At 63.3% G+C, this 16,092-nt stretch overlaps 2 long non-coding RNA genes across 2 annotated transcripts; one reads left to right on the top strand and one right to left on the bottom strand.

The window, feature by feature from the left end:
* Positions 1 to 195: 195 nt before the first annotated feature.
* Positions 196 to 1,676, bottom strand: LOC119055364 (uncharacterized). Its single transcript, XR_005083685.2, has 3 exons — positions 1,187 to 1,676; positions 675 to 892; positions 196 to 508 (listed from the first exon to the last, which is right to left on the bottom strand). It is a non-coding gene; the product is annotated as an uncharacterized LOC119055364 (long non-coding RNA).
* Positions 1,677 to 12,316: 10,640 nt separating this feature from the next.
* On the top strand, positions 12,317 to 15,798 carry LOC128628279 (uncharacterized). The gene is made up of 2 exons (XR_008392599.1): positions 12,317 to 12,544; positions 14,631 to 15,798. It is a non-coding gene; the product is annotated as an uncharacterized LOC128628279 (long non-coding RNA).
* The last annotated feature ends 294 nt before the right edge of the window (positions 15,799 to 16,092 follow it).

The raw sequence follows: 16,092 nt of genomic DNA, 5'->3' as shown, positions 1-16,092 counted from the left end.
GTGGCCTTGCACACGGGGCTGCGTCCCTCCGAGCCTCGCTCCTCTCCCGAAAACCTTCCGCGGTGAAAGCATTGAGTGCAACGAGCGGGATGAGGTCCGGGAGTTAACATAGTAACAGCTGGTCACGATAACATGCCCAAGTGTCCCCTTTCGGCTTCTGTAAAATGAATTTATTTTTACAAGAAGTCTACGGAACTGAACCACGTGTGTGTTTGCATCCTGGGCCGTGTGGGGTCAGGAGGAAATGCCCGGAGCGTGGCCTTAGGCTGCAGAGGGAGCGCTCACAGGCTTCCGTCTGCTTCCTGTGGGCTGGCGGTGGGGAGGAGGCGGTGCTGGGTTTCGGGGTAACGTCCACATTCCATTTACTTAGGAAATGGCCTTTTCTTCAGAAGGAGGGGCCTGTGCCCACTTGCTCCGATACTACGAGCCCCTGGCTGTCTCCCGTCAGGCCTCCACTCCCGGAAGCTGGGTCAGGGTCCTGCTGCTCCTGGAAGAGGGGCCTCTGCTCCTGAAACAGCCGTTCAAGAGAAAAAGACATTAACTGTTGTCCCCGGTGGAGAAGGTCCCTCCAACAGCATGAGGACCTGCTTGAGGGACATGGAAGAAGAGGCTGCGGGAGTAGACAGGGTGCGCTCTGCACCCCTCCCCCAGGAAAGCGGAGCTTCCCAGCGCACCTGGCCTTGGCTGTGGAAGCGGTTGGGAGCCACGTTTCCCAGTAGAGCTGGTTAGAGATGCCTTCGAGGGGTAGTGAGCTCCCCATCACAGGAGGTGTGTAAGCGAAGCTGGCCAATTTTCTGATGGGACGGGGCCACTGTGAGAGGCTTTCATATGTCAGAAGCAGGGTGGCAGTCTGTGTCTCTGAACTTCACTTTGGGTCTTGGTTCCTTAAAACCTTTAGTTACACAAACAGTTCATGTATTTTACTAAAAGGGTAAGTTTCTTTTTTTTTAAAAAAGGTAAATCTGTAGCATTACCACAGAGAGAGCACCATGAAAATAGGTAGAAGAGACAAAAAGTGGCATTAAGTTCCTGCCCAGAACACGGAGCCCAGACATGCTTCCTCCTGATTGCGAAAGAACGGGCCGTGCCAGGCGCCTCGCATGCCCTGCGGGGGGAGCCCGCCTGCTGCAGGCGGTCGCCGCTGTGGGAGGGGGAGGGGGAGGAACCGGCCCCCTCCCCAACTCACCGAGGTTTGCAGTCTTGCGTGTGAGCCTTCCCACATGCCACGGGCCTTCCCCGTCCTGAGGAGCAGTGACCCCAGGTCCCCCAAGGAGCCCGGGCTCGTGGCCCCAGCAAACAGGTCACATCCGAGGGCTTCCCCATCCTCCAGCGGCCACCACATAAAGGGGAGACAGGAGCCAACGTTCCCGCTTATGAGAGCAAAATGCAGGCCTTCGGTCCTCGGAGGCTGGCCTGGGCCGGCTCTAGAGGCCAGCCCGGAAACCCTGTGTGCCCTGGGACCCCACTCTGTGCGCCCTGCCCACCGGGGCAGGGGTGAGCCTCGGGGCGTGCAGGGGGAGGAAAGAGCCGGGCCAGATGCCAGGTGCCCACAGACTCCAGGTGCCCACGCTGTGGGTCGGGCTGGAGCCTGCTCTCCATCCCCCTCCCAAAGTGGAGGGGTGGGGGGGGGAGGGAGGGGCCCCGGAGGTCACCCACAGAGCACGGCAGCTTCGAGAACAAGGGCAGCCTACTAAAATGTCCTAGAACATTCTGAACTCAACATGCTCCATCCCGGCGGGGTTTCCTCTGCAGAGAAAATAATTAGAAGGGGAAGGAAGAGCCAGCCCAGGTTCCCTGGGTCCCCAGGGGCCCTGTCCGCAGGGGCGGTGCCGCTCCCTGCCAAGTGTCTCCCGGAGGCTCGGGCCAGGCCCTGCCCACTCCCCGGGCACCGCTCTGTGACGTCACCCAGCCCACCGAAATCTGAAGTTGGGGTGCTGGCTGTGCAGACACACCCTCCCCCCGCCGACTCTGCTGGCTCACGGGCCTCTCACCTTGAGGAAGGGGTATGTCCTCCTGAGGTCAGGGGAGCGGGGTGGGCAGGGTGGGGAGGAAGCTCGCCAGGTTCTGGGACAGGTCAGCACAGCCCCGACACTCAGCTCCCCAGTCTGGGGACCTGGCCTAAAAAGCGTGGCACCAGGTGTCCTGGCCGAGAACGCGGGGGTCAGCGGGCGGCGCCCTGCCCGGGAAACACTGAAACCGCGCGTTAACCCCGCTCTCTGTGCTCACTTCTGTTTCGGTGAGTTTTGCGTGTGCAGCAGTCGGGGCCTCGGGAACGGCCACCATTGTCCCTTCCCGACTCCCCACGGTGGACATCGCAGCCCGGTGACCATCGAAACCACGCCTCAGGACCCAAGTCGGGGTGGTGACCTCGGGGGAGGTTCTGGAAACACCTTTTACTTTAAACACTCACAGTCAGGTTCTCTCGGTTGGCACAAGAATGAGGATCTGGGGGAAGCCGGAGAGCAGTCGGCCCCAGGCCCCAGGGCAGCTCTGGCCCCTCGGTGGCCGAGAGCAGGCGTGTGGCGGCCATGGTCTGCTGGGCACTGCACTCAAGCAGGACCCGTGGTCACGGCACGGTCCAGGTGTGGGCTGACCGCAGGTCCCCGGTTCACCAGAGAAGGCGAGCGTGAGGTCGGGGGGTCCCAGGAAGAGACTCAACTCAGCTGGGAGTTCAGTCTCCTGGGGGCGCGAGGTTGCCGGGGGCGGGGAGGTCTGTGGCAGCCGGGGTCCACAGAGGGTCCAAAGCACTTTCGTCCCCAAAGTCACAATTCCACCCAAGGAGGGGAAGGCCCCTTTATTGTTACTTTAAAATCATTTTTATAATTCCTCACCCGAGGAAATGTTTAGTGATTTTTTAGAGAGAAGAAAGGGGGGAGAGAGAGAAACATTGATCAGTCATCCCCCGTGTGCGTCCGGACCGGGGACCTGACGCACAACCCTTTGGTGTCAGGCGATGCTTCTACCAGCCGGGCACCCAGCCGGGGCGGAGAGAACGCCTTGGAGCGGGGCGCGGCCAGAGAGCCCACTGGGGCCACCCACTGGCTGCGGCCGGGGCCCTGCATTGGCTTCCTGGGCCTCGGTTTCCCCTTCTCACGACACTTGGCACCGGTGGGGGGGGCCCACACACGTGACCCTTCCGTGTGAGGGGCCACACTCCCTTCCACACTGACTTGCAGCCTCTCACGGGGACTGAGGCGGTGGCCTCCCCAGGCTGGGACCCTGGCCAGCTCTGCACAAAGGCCTGGGGACCGGCCTGGGCAGCAGAGACCTGCTGAGGGCGAGGAGCCCACCCCGGCCACCAGCTGCCCCCGCTCTGCCCCCTGCAGCCGCGTGCGTGGCTCTCGGGAGACGGGGTCTCGACCGCCTCTCGTCTTTCCCTCCGCACGTGCCGCCTCGAGAGCAGCTGCGGGGGAGCCGGACCCCACTGCCCAGGTCCGAGTTCTCCCACAGGCCCGGGGGCACGGCCACACGTGGGAATGACCGCGCTCGCCGGGGCCACCCAGGGAGAACAAACACGGGGGGCTCACCCCCCCCCCCACAGCTCAGGCGCAGGTGGTGTGGTGCTCTTTCCCCGGCCACCCACTGAGAACTCTTTGCTCAGAGCCTGGTGTTAAGAGTTGGGGTTAGGGCAGGAGATGCCCTTCCCTGCCAGGCCTGCGAGCTCCAAACTCCAGCACCATCTGAGGACATCGGGGGACCCGAGCGCCAGGAGCAGCTGACTCCGCGGGGTGGGGAGGAGCCCGGCTGTGCAGGTGGTTTTCTGACTCGGGGGTCGGGGACCTGGGGGAGCCAAGATCCTGGTGCCCGCAGAGCCCGGCCTGGTCCAGACTGGCCTTTCCCCTTTGGAGAGCTCAGCGTCACCACGGGCCCACTTGCAGTCCTTCTGCGTCGCATCTACGAAGTGGGAAAGGTCTCCTGCGTTCGGAGGACATTCTGTGCTCTTGGCCAGCCGGGTGCCCGCCCTGCAGGTCTGGGCAGAGGGGTGGTCAGTGGTCCACTTGGCAGAGACCGCGCATTCCAGAAGGACCTCACCTCAGGTGAGTCACGCCGTAGCTTCACAGACAATGACGCAGGCGGCCGCGGGGCCTCCTGGCAAGGAGGAGAGACGGGCCCGGTCAAGCCTTCCCCCCCGGGTCGGCTCATTCACCTGGGATGTGGAATGTGCCTCGGAGATCCGTCCCTGCCTCGGGACTAGCAACATTGTATCACGTTGGGGTGATCAGGTTAAAGACATTGAATGCAAACATTCACGCGGCCCCACAGCCCTCTGCCGCTGCATCTAAGTGCCTCTTCACGTCTCACTTTGTTGGGGACCTCAGCACACTGGGCAGGAAGGACCCTTCCTTGTCCTCAAAGCCCTGCCCCGGGCACCTTCAATCTCCAGCTGCTGCCTCCCCAGGAAGCAGCCACCCCAGCTGCTACTCGTGACAGCCAGTAAGAAATGACTCAAGCCAGTAACAGAAGGCCACTGCAGGGGACAGTCTCAGGCTGCAGGACCCCCGGGGCCTCCGCTTCTCCTGTGAAGCCTCTGGTCTGTCCTGCCCTAGCCTCTGGGTCCTGTGCCCGTCCAGCCCTGACCCTCCCTTGTTCAGTGCCCTTGTCCTGTGTCTCCCACTCGCCAGGGTGGAGCTCACCCCAGTCTGGCTCTCAGCCCCCTGCCCAGCCCCACCCTTCCCTCCCCTAGACCTTCCTGTACCACAAACGCCCCCTAGGCCGTCCCCCCACCCCTGTGCCTCAGTGTTCCTCTGGAAAATGTCCTCCTTTGCTGTCTATGCAAATCTCATCCCGCCACTTCCAGGAAGTCTGCTGGGATTGCACCTCCTCTCTTTCCTCTCCTCCACTCTGGAGGCCATCTGGGCTCTGTCTCTCTTCGCCGTTTCCTGGGTGTGGGCCTCTCCCTGGCCCTGGGCAGGCTGCACATTTTGGGAGAACCTTCAAGCAAGCTGATCACCTAGTGACCAGTGCCCTGGCCCTGAGTGAGGTGCCAGGGGCGAGAAGCAGGGAAAGCCTGCGTCTCCTCACCCCTGTGACATCTAGGATGTCACAACCTGGAACCCGCCCCAGTGTGCCCTCTGTCCTGCTGACTGTGCTCACTGAGTCACCAGGGCTCGGGTCTGGCCGAGCAGGTTGGTCAGCGGCCTGAGCCCTTGGTCCGCCTTCCTCCCCCACCCGTGACCATCCAACCTTGGAGGGGCAGCCTCGGCAGGCACCCTGGACACTCCACTCCGGCTGACCGCTGACGGGCTGCAGGGGCCTGAGACCCCCTCCCCCGGGGAACAGGAGACGAATTCCCAAGCAAGAAACCGACCTCCGGGAGCTCCTGAGTGGCGCTGGAGCTGAGCCTGGGAGGCGGCCGGCAGCTGCGGGGCAGGTCTCAGGGAGCACCAGGGGGCCGGCCACTGCCCAGAGCGGGGACACATTGTCCCGTGCGTGTGGTATTGAAGTGGGAGGCGGTCCTGGGGCAGCTGGAATGGAGGTCTGGGCAGCCCCCCTGCCACACAGCTGCCCCTTCGACTGGGTGGGTGCTGGGCACAGAGGGCAGGGGGGCTGCAAGCTGCCAGAAGGCCCTGCAGGGACCACTGGGTGGGGAGTTGGTCCGGCAAGCTCGGGGACAGCAGGAGCTACAGTCAGGGTGAAGACCCCGAGGAGGTCCTCCGGCCCAGGGCGACCCTCGTGGGAGCAGCTGAGAACGTGGGGCTTTGCCTTAGGGTGTGTGCTGTCCCCAGAGAGCTTCGCCAGGGGCAGAGTGTCAGCCTGACCCTCTCCAAGCTCTCTGGCTGCCGGTGAGGGGCTGCCTGGCCGAGGCCCCAGGAGGCGGGGCATGAAGAAGGGTGCCCTGCGGTCCCGAGCCCCCTCCTGGGGAGTGTCCGCAGCCCTCAGAGCCAGGAGCCCCCCAGCAGGCTCGGACCCCGGATGCGTTGGTTCTGCCGGCCGGGCGGGCCCAGGGGTGTTCTCAGAGAAGGTGGAGGACATTGCCAGGGCCCACTCAGCGGCCAGGAAGGCCTTCAAACTCTCTGGTCGTGGGGCCTGTGGCTGGTGCCCGGAGAGCTGCTGGGCACACTCCCACTCAGTGGGTTTCTGTTCCTGTCCCAGGGGGCCAGTGTGACTTTTGGGGTCACCGAGGGGTCTGCATCTTCTGGGAACATGGAGCCCCAGCCCATTTCCGGAGCCCAGACGGCTGCACTGTTGCAGGAAGTGAGGTGGCTGGTGGCTCCTCGGGGGCCGAGGGTGCCCTGCGTTTGCAGCCCTGGCCCGGCCTCCTCGCCCGTCCCCTCCCCCCGCACACGTCCCTTTGTCTTAAGCAATCATAGTGGGCGGTCCACAGCAGGGTCAGGGGGTGAACGGCCAGGTCCTCAGAGGCACCTCCAGAAGCCAAAGACTGGGCCCAGCACACTGGAGTCAGCCAGGAGAAGGGGCCCGCTCTGGGGACAGCCGAGCCTGGGGGCGGCGGCCCGGAGACGTGTCCCCGTCCTCATGCAGGTGCCAGTCCCTGGGAGGCCCCTGCCCACAGCCGTCAGCTCCGCAGTCGCCTCCCACACACGTCCGGCACGTTGGGCTCGTCCGAGCCGGGTGCAGCCGTGGGCAGGGCCCGGGTGCCGGGCATCTCCCCACCCAGGGAGGGGCCAGGCCCCTTCCTTCCAGCCCTTCCGGCTGGAGGCAGACAGCCCGCCAGCCTCCCTCAGAGTTGTCCCCATCCAACCTGTCACCCAGGCTGTGCCCTGAGGTGGTCTTGCCCCTCTGTCCGCCTGTACCTAGTCCAGGGCTCCCCGTCTCTGACCACAGCCTCCCGTGGGCCCCCGAGACTCCCGCATCCATCCAGCCCTTCACATCCTCAGGGGAAGCTCCCTCCCTCCTAACTCCAGGCCTGCACCCCCAGAGGAGGCGCCCCACCCCCATCCTCTGAGGGAGGAGCTGGTGGGTCCTTGGTGTGCAGGGGGGCGACGCCCGGCAGAGGGGCCGCCCGGGCCTGCACGGAGGCCTGGCCGAGCAACCCAGAGGGTGAACGGTGTTAGGGAGAGGCCTGGGCTGATGGGCCCGACGGCCCCCCTGCCCGGCGTCCTGCAGCCGGTGGCCCCTTCTCCCAGCTCGTCCCTGCAGGCCAGGAGTCAGCCCCGCACTTCAGCCCTTCCCCCCGGGAAAGGGGGGCCGCACCTTCAGGAGGACTTTTCAAGGACCCGGCCACCGCCCTGCCCTGGGGGGCTTCTGAAAAGTTCTCCGTGTGCACTGACGGGGTGGGGGCGGTAAATGGCGAGGCCACTGTGGAAAACTGTGGGGTTTGCGCAAAAATTAAAGAGTCACCCCAACATCTGGCTGTTCCACTGCCGGGTGTTTTCTTCAAAAACCGACAGCGGGGACTCGAAGACAGTCACGCAGCATCTTCAGCACAGCGTGCCCGCTGCGGACCAGGAGAAAGAGACTCGAAGACGTCGAGACGGGCGTCACGGCGTCTCCGTGTCCCCGGTCCGAGGCCACTGCGGTGAGTCATTCGTCACTGGGAGTTGAGTTAGTCAGTCGGGCCGGCCCCCACCTCTCTCGCAGCGTGGGAAGCCCGCCGTGCTGACCCACCCCGGCCGTCCCGTGGCTTCCCATTCTGCGGATACTCACACCTTGTGTTTCTCCACTCGGCCCCCGACGGACTGGTGGGGGCCGGATGAGCCGGAGCAGATGTGGGTGAGGGACGGAGGGTCACCTGTGACCTGAGGGGGGCAGGGAGAGCCGGGTGTCTGCCCCAGGCAGCTCCCGCCGGCCCCAGAGGTGACAGTGAGTCAGAGCTGGAGAAACCGCCCCAGGTTCCGAGGACAGTCGGGCCTGCAAGTGCAGAATGGGACACCTGCTGTGGCTTTCAGGTGGCATTTACCCCGCACGGAGGCCCGGGGCCGTCTGGGCGGGAGGTGACGGAGAGGGCAGCTGGGACACCGAGAGGAGGGAAAGCGTCACCACCTTTCCAGCAACCCCGGAGGCAGCGTCCCAGGTGCCCCGGGGAGGAGGCCGACCCGCCCCAGGGGCTCCTCCACCCGGAAGGTGAAGCTGAGGCCAACGAGAGCCCGGAGTCGGGGGTGGGGGGACCAGCAGGAGGGGCGCCCGGCCCAGGACAGCCGGCTGGAATCTGGGGCAGCCCCGCCGGCACGTCCGGTAGGAAGACACAGAGGCCACACGGCGAGGCGCCCAGTCCCTGCTCTCTGTCCATCAGGTGCCCTGAGGCGCTCGGGGCGAGTCACAAGCCTCCTCGGAGCCTCAGTTTCCGGGCTCGTAAAGGGACAGGACTGAACCCACCCCTCAGATGCAGCCTCAGAATCCGCAGAATCCGGGCCCTGGTCTGGGGCCATGGTGGGCCCTGAGGCATCAGGGACAAGCCGCTGTGAAGGGAGGGGACCCAGAAAAGGCCAGGCCGAGGGGAGGAGGGCCGCTGTCTGCCTCGTCCACCAAGGGAACAGAGCCAGTACCCGGGGCCCCAGGTGGGCGGAGGGAAGGCGGCCCAGGCCCGGGGTTCTCGGTCACGGTTTGTCCCATTTCAGTTCAGGGTGGCACAGGGTTAGACCGAAGCAGAGAAGCGCTGGGAATTTCGCAGCACGTGGCAGAGTGGATTTTCTGTGATGGTGACCGTGTGTCACTGGCTCGCGGGGACGGGTCGGGGACCAGGCCGCGCTCACCCCCACCCTGGGCGCAGCCTCCTGTGCCCCACTCAGGCTGAGCACTGAGCTGCTGCCCCTCCTCGGCAGACTCGCCCCTGGGAAGTGGAGAAACAGCCTGTGGGGAGCCTGGGCTCTTGGAAAGGGGCTTTGTATTCACGTTCTCTCTGCCTCGGTTCTGGGGAGGGAGGCGGAGGTCGGGGCCAGCACACAGGTGGCTCCGGGAGGCGTGTCTGGGCCCCGTGACCTGCATGCACCCCGTGGGCTCTCTTCAGACCAACTTGTAACTTTCTGTGGCTGGCAGGGACGCGGGGACACTGGGACTCGGGGGCTTGGGGAGGCAGGGACTTGGGGACGCGGCCTGCCTCACTTACATCATCGGTGCTGCCCGCGGGGGAGCCCCAGGCCCCCCGCCCGGGATCCAGGGCTCCGCCTGCCCGGCAGGCCTGCTCTGCCAGGAGGAACTGGCAGCCATGCGGTTTGGGTGGGCATTTCCCTTTTTTGACAATGACATATTTAGATAATAATTAAGAGCTTCCCTTAAGTACTCAAATACAGAACTGCCCGGAAGCTGCTTAGAAGACAGGGCTCGGTCAGTGTCGCTTCTGGGCCTCTCCCCGTCCTGAGGCATCTCTGTCACACAGCCCTGCCACCGTGCCCAAGTCCAGCAGGCCCAGGTGTCTCGGTGCAGAGCCCGACCTCGTCTGCCTGAGGTGGGGAAGGACTGGTCCTGAGGGCTTCCACCCGAGGGGGGTGGGCCCCCTACCCACAGGACAGGGAGGGGCCCCTGCCTCGTGCCCTGAAGGTGGACGAGAACCTGGGTTCGGCACAGCACGTGACCCTTTACTCAGGCTTGGTTGGTTCAGGGTTCATTTCTGGAGAAGCTGGACAGACTCTGGCCTCAGGGCCACGGTCAAGGTGCTCAGTGACTGGGGCCCTGCGGCCTCGGGGCGGACGGGGCCTGCACCTCCTGCTGCCCAACGCTCCCACCACCCGGACACCGGAGTGGCCGCCTCTGCTGCTCTCTCACCCACCTCGGCCGGGGCCTGGGTCCTGGGAGCCCCTGGCCACGGCAAGTTCTGCATGCACGGCCACTCCAGTGCGGGCAGCGATGCATGCAGCCGGGAAGCTGGGGGACAGCCTGGCCGCTCAGCACCCCCACCCCCCGGCCCCACCACCCCCACCACCCCCACCCTGCCCACTTCCCTCCAGCTGCTGAGTCACAACCCGCCCCCACCTGCCACTGACTTCTGTCCGGGCACAACCGCTTCTGGTTGAGCTCTTGGTGTCTCAATGTCCTTCCTGCCCCCAGAGGAAAAACTGCTCTGGAAAATCACCAGGCCAGAAAGCAAGAGCGGTTTGTGCCTCGGGCGGCGTGAGGGAGAGGTTCCCGGTGCTGGCCCAGGCCGGCCAGGAGGCCGGGATCCGTGGCGGCCTCCGTGAAGGCAACTCCCTCCTGGGCAAGCGGGGGGCTGCGACCCAGCCCCCCCATGCAGGTGCACGCTCTGAGTGGTGTGTGCAGGCACAGGGGCCCCTCCCGGAGCCCGACCACCCCCCCCACCAGAAGACGCCCCCCACTCTGCGTCCCGGGAGGTCCAGGACTCACCGCGCTCCCCAGCCCGCACAGTGACGGAGGCCCCGTGGGTACCCTCCCCTCGCCCCCCCGTGGCGGGGTCTTCCTGGCACAGGTGCGCTCTGCAGCCCCAGGGCAGGGTCCTGAACTCTCTGAAGGAGTTACGGTCAGAGTGGGGCAGTTCACAGAAAACAGACAGGTGGGACCACAGCGGCCTGACGGGCCTCCCAGTGAGGGGACTCAGGGCCAAGGCTGGTGCCACAGCCGAAAGAAAGCCCCCGAGCCAGGGCGGTGCGTCCGAGGTGGCCCCGAGGTCCTCAGGCGTGCTCCGATCACGGAGTCAGATCCTGAGAACCGCCGTCGGGGTGGGAAGCCAGCCCTGGTCCTCGCCCACCGTCAGGATCTGAGCTTGCGGGAGGAGTGGCCGAAGGCCTGGTGCTGGGAAGGACTGGGAGTGAGAGGGGCCAGGGGAGGGGGCGGTGCCGGGCTCAGGCACACAGTGCCCGCTGGCTGCCGTCCGAGAGTTGGGGGGTGTGGGAGGAGGTCTGGGGGCTTCAAAATCCCAGTCCGCATGTAGCAGCCACATAGCACTCCAACAAAACATCTGTTAAATTTTTTTAAATTAAAGATTTTATTTTTAGAGAGAGGAAAGGGGAGGGAGAAAGAGAGGGAGAGAAACATCAATGTATGGTTGCCTCTCCAGCACCCCCTGCTGGGGACCTGGCTCACAACCCAGGCCTGTGCCCTGACTGGGAATCGAACCGGTGACCCTTTGGTTTACAGGCCGGCGCTCAGTCCACTGAGCCACACCATCTGGGGCCAAATTTTTAATTCTTATTTTTTTTAAACTTTATTTATTTATCTTTAGAGGGGGAGGGAAGGAGAGAGCGAGAGAAACATCAATGTATGGTTGCCTTTCATGCGTCCCCTGCTGGGAATTGGCCTTCAGGGAACTAACCTGCAACCCAGGAATGTGCCCTGACTGGGAATCGAACCGCGATTGTCTGGTTCGCAGGCCCCAAATTTTAAATTTTAAATCAAAATCGGTTCGGCCACTGAAAACTGTCGCCTATGCGTGAAGCAGCTTAGGTGAACCAATACCGTTTTGACTGTCAATTTTATGAAATTTAAGTGCCATCGACAATTTCCGGTGAACGTGTCCCGTCTGGATTGAGAGTTGCCGCAGGCACAGCACACACACCAGAGTCTGAAGACTCCGTAGAGAAAAAGGAAACTAAAATATCACATTAATAATTCCTGATACCAGGGATACATTGAAGTGCTCATTTTTGGTGATATTGGATGAAGTCAGAAGCAACTCAAATTAATTTCCCGTTTCATGTAAAAATCACACGCGTGTCTGCAATGTACTTTTCGTTTGTTTTCAGCCCTCACCCAAGGATGTGTTTGTTGCTTTTAGACGGAGTAGAAATGAAAGAAAGAGAGAGAGGGAAACATCGACTCCGAACAGGCCCAGCAGGGGCTCAAACCCTCAGCCCTTTGGTGCAGTCACAATGCTCCGACCCACTGAGCCACCTGGCCAGGGCTGCGCTGTGGTTTTACGGGCTGGTACCAATCTGGGCTCACAACACGTGGTGCAAACTGTGAACGGGGACCCACGCCTTCAATCCGGTCACTGCAAGCACCTCGGCTCGGGGCGGGGGACGGGTGCAGAGTGTAAGTGCATGAGGGTGTGTCTGTGTGTCCAGGTGTCCGGGTGTGTCCCTCCGGGGGTGGGCAGGAGGCCAGCGTGCGTGAGGGGCGACCCCCTGAAGCCCACAGAATGGGGACATTTCCACAGGACTCAGAGTCCCCCCCACTGCTGCAGTGGGGGCTGGGCTGCTCGGGTTACTGACCGCCCTTGGCCTCCTCACCCTCACATTGAGGCCACTTCCTGGGGACCCGTGATCCTAGAATTACTCACAGCCCGCGCCTCTGTGCTCAGGAAATATATCAGGTCACGTGGACGTCACCAGGTTTCACTGTGACCTTTCATGGGGGCAGGAATGGAAATGTTTGACAAGCCATGGCTTTTTCTTTGGGAAATTCTGGGTTTCAGAATAAAGGCATGCGGGGGCGGGGTGGGCGGGGTGTAGGGGACTGTGCCCCGCCCCGTCCGTCTGTACCGTGGGCCCAGCAGCCCCTCCAGTTCCCAGGGAGTTTGAGGGGGACAGAGACCGAGGCCCAGACTTTTGTCTGTGGTCCCTGCCTGGGGCAGGGGTGAGGGAGGAGGGGAGGCAGCTCTGTGTCACCCCCAGCTGGAAAGGAAGTCATTTCCTCGCCCCTCCCACCGCGGCTGCAGTGGAAAAGCACAGCTGCAGGCAAGACTCGGAGGAACCTCGTGAGTGAGCGGGGAGTGAGCGGGACGGGGGACGCCGGGCCTCCCCGAGCCGGGGCGACAGGAGGGCGGAGTCCGACCCCAGGGTCCCGGTGGGACACCTCTGTTCTGGGTCCTGGGTCTGCTGAGTGGGGGCCCCACAGCCTCTCCGATGGCCCCTGAGGGGCACAAACGGAAAGAACAGTTCTACCCTGGCCCCTCCCCGTGCCGCCCTCCGGCCCCGGAGGGAGGAGTGTGCACTGGGGACCCACAGGCACCTGGGCTGCGGCCTTGGCTGTCCAATGGCCACACAGCCAGCGGCTCGGCAAAGAGGGAGCTGGCCCATCAAGTCCTACGGTCTTTGGAAAGTTCCCTCTTCTGTCCTGAACACACGGAGAGCCCCGGAGGGTGGGCCCTCCCCGGGCAGCGCCTGGCTGGGCCGGGAGGGGGCAGCCGCGCCCCAGCTGAGTTGGGGACACAGATGCAGGGAGGGGAAGGTGTGTGGCTGTCACTGCTCTGCCCACGACCTTGGGCACTGCCAGGCACCTTCCCAGGGTCCCCCTGCAACCAGCATCTCTGGGGTGGGGAGCGGGAGACTCACTCTGCCCCCCTCAGCCTGTGAAGGCACGGGGTCGGGGGGTGGGGCAGCAGGTGGGTGGGTGGGCACAGGGCGGCCTGACCTCAGCGTCCGCCTGCCCTTCGTGGTGCCTCACTGTCCCCCGGGGGCTCCCAGTTCTCCACTCTTTGTCCTTGTCCTGGCCCAGGCCAGTGGGTCCCAGTGGAGACTCAGCCCCTGTGTGCTGTGTGCCTCCCCACGGCCTGCGGCTCTGAGACTTTCCAGACCCGGAGACCGCACAGCTCCGGCCTGAGACGGCAGAGCACGCCCAGGGAGGTGAGGGAATCGGCTGGCTGCCTGGGGCAGGGACGCCCTGAGCCCACCGAGTCCATGGGGCAGGATGGGCAGGGCCCGGTCCTCCCTGTGACCACCCCTCCTGCCTCCCTTCCCTGACCCTGAATGAGGAGGGGCTCTGATGGGGAAGGACCGGGCCTCCCTGGGCCTTGGAGCCTGCTGAGAAAGGCTGCCCAGCGGGGGTCGTCCCCTGGCCACCCTGCCTCCGTCGGTCGCAGGACCGTGGGGCGTCTTTGCTGGTGCCGGCTGGCCTGCAGAGGTGGGCGGGAACGCAAGGGGGGTGTCGGCGCCCGGAGCAGAAGCCCACGCGTGTCTGGCCCGTTGCCGGTCCCAGGCTCTGCCGAGGTCAGGAACCTGGCACCCTGGGAGCGAAGAACCCAGCCTCCCTGCAGGGAGGTGAGCGGTCCCCACTGGCCGGGTCTCCGTGTGGGCGGCTGCGCTGCGGACCAGGGAGGGCTGGCCTCTGAGTTGGATTCCTGCTGAGGCTCCGCGGGTGGGCGCTGCCGGGCATGGCCACCATCGGACCCACAGCTTGAAAAGGAAGGGAGACGCGGAACCCAACCGGCCGCTGCCTTTCCCCTACTCCGCGCCCACCGCCCACCCTCCTGGGAGGTGGAGGTCCGCCCTTGACTGAGGCCTTTGGACTCAGCTACTGCTGGAGCTGACGGGGAACCTTGTCTCGGGCCTTCCCTTCACGGCTCCTCGGGGGGGACAGTGCTTCCCAGCATCACCCCGAGCCCCAGAGCATGGGGGGGCCACGTGCATGGGTTGGGGGCTCACCGGCAGGAAGTGGGGGTCTCATCCTCAGCTGGGCACGGTCTGCTGTCCTTCGGCCTCTGCCCTGTGCTCTGGGGAAGCCAGGTAACAGGGAGAACCCCCCAGGACACGCAACCTTCCTCCACACCCGGAAGGCAGGCGCAGGCGTGCTGTACTTCCTCACCTCTCGGGCACTTGCTTTGCATTTTTAGAATTCCCATCTGGCCCTGGCTGGTGTGGCTCAGGGGATTGAGAGCCAGACTGTGAACGGGAGGATCACCAGTTCAATTCCCAGGCAGGGCACATGCCTGGGTTGCGGGCCAGGTCCCCAGTAGGGGGTGCACGAGAGGCAACCACACACTGATGTCTCTTCTTCTCTTTCTCCCTCCTTTCCCCTCTCTAAAAATAAATAAAGTCTTTTTAAAAAATCCTGTCTAATTGCAGGGGAAGCACCGTGACAGCCCCCCGGCCCTGTCTATCATCCCCACCCCTCCCCTGATGTTAATGACTTTATTGTGTCTGGAGCAGGCCAAGGGAAATGCCCGTCTTCCGGCCAAGTCTGCAGGTCTGGTTCAAGTGCATGCCTCTTTGCATTACTGCTCCAAGTAAACCTCCTGCAAGTGATTCACAGAACAGAATCGGTGGGAACAGAAAGATGATGACTCGGCATGTGCACCAGGAAGACGAGCCGCTCGTCTGATCATTCCTCCTGATTTACAGCCGGAAAGTGCGGGGAGGTCCCTCGGTCTCCGCGAGCATTAGCGGGGACCGCCAGCAGGGACCGCCAGCATCGGCCCACGTACCCTTGACGAACTGCGTCACCGCCGCTTTCTCCCCACAGAGCACTCTCGTGGTGTCCGCTGTCCTGGTCACCCTCTTCCATTCCACTCGGCAGCTGATCACGGGTCGGTGACACTCTGTGGCAGCTTCGGTGGCCGCGCACGGTTCCACCATGGTCCATGCGACTTACGACAGAGACTGCTGCCAGCCTGGGTACCTGGTGTCTGTCTTTGCACGAGACTTTTCACGCAGAAACTTATTTCCTTAGGATACTTTTCGATAGATTTTGTCGGGATTTTGGTGCCTTGTGCCAAAGTGCACCCCGCTGCCCCGCCCCTCCACACTCTCCAAAAGAGACCAGCTGGCTTATATTGCTCCAAGGGCCGTCTTTCCTCTCTGCTTTGGCCAGCGTGGGTGTTACCATTTAAAACAAAGGTTGCCAGTTTGACGGAAGACGCCCGGAAAGTCATCCATGTGCTCAGGACGTTGCTTTGGGTCTTGCGAAGGACGGCATCTGTCACGAGCCTGTGGGCCAGGGTGCAACCCGAGAAAGGCCTGGGCCAGCTCCCGCCCATTTTTCTACGAACGTCCTGTCCTTTGAAAACGCATGTGTCTGTGAGGCCTCGACTGACCGTTTGTCCACAGCGTGGGAGGACACGCTCTCTCCTGCCTCCCCACTCGCTTCCCACTGGGGCTGGGGTGTCTTTAGCCGCCCGAGGGGTTTAGACACTCATGCAGTCCCGCGTCACCCCTGTCCTTCGGTGGCGCCTGGAAAGGTCCGCCCTGTCCCCGGGTAATAAACGATGCCTTTGTGTCCCTGCTATTCACCCATCAGGTGGGCTCGAGTTTGTGGTGACCTCCAGCTTCTGAACTTCGCTTCAAATCTCTTCCTTCGATCCTTAGCTGAGGGTCTCACCTTGGTGAGCAGAGATTGAAGGTGGAATTAGTCTAAAGTATGGTTTTTAAAAGACTTTATCATTTATTTTCAGAGAGAGGGGAAGGGGGAGAAAAAAATCCATGTGTGGTTGCCTCTCGTGCGCCCCCTTCAGGGGACCTGGCCCACAACCCAGACATGTGCCCTGACTGGGAATCAAACCCGGCGACCCTTTGGTTTGCAGGCCGGCAC

The sequence above is a fragment of the Artibeus jamaicensis genome, unplaced genomic scaffold (genome assembly GCF_021234435.1).
Source record: "Artibeus jamaicensis isolate MK-2021 breed Jamaican fruit bat unplaced genomic scaffold, CSHL_Jam_final contig_685, whole genome shotgun sequence".
Classification (NCBI taxonomy): domain Eukaryota; kingdom Metazoa; phylum Chordata; class Mammalia; order Chiroptera; family Phyllostomidae; genus Artibeus; species Artibeus jamaicensis.
This window is presented reverse-complemented; position numbering and strand designations above follow the sequence as displayed.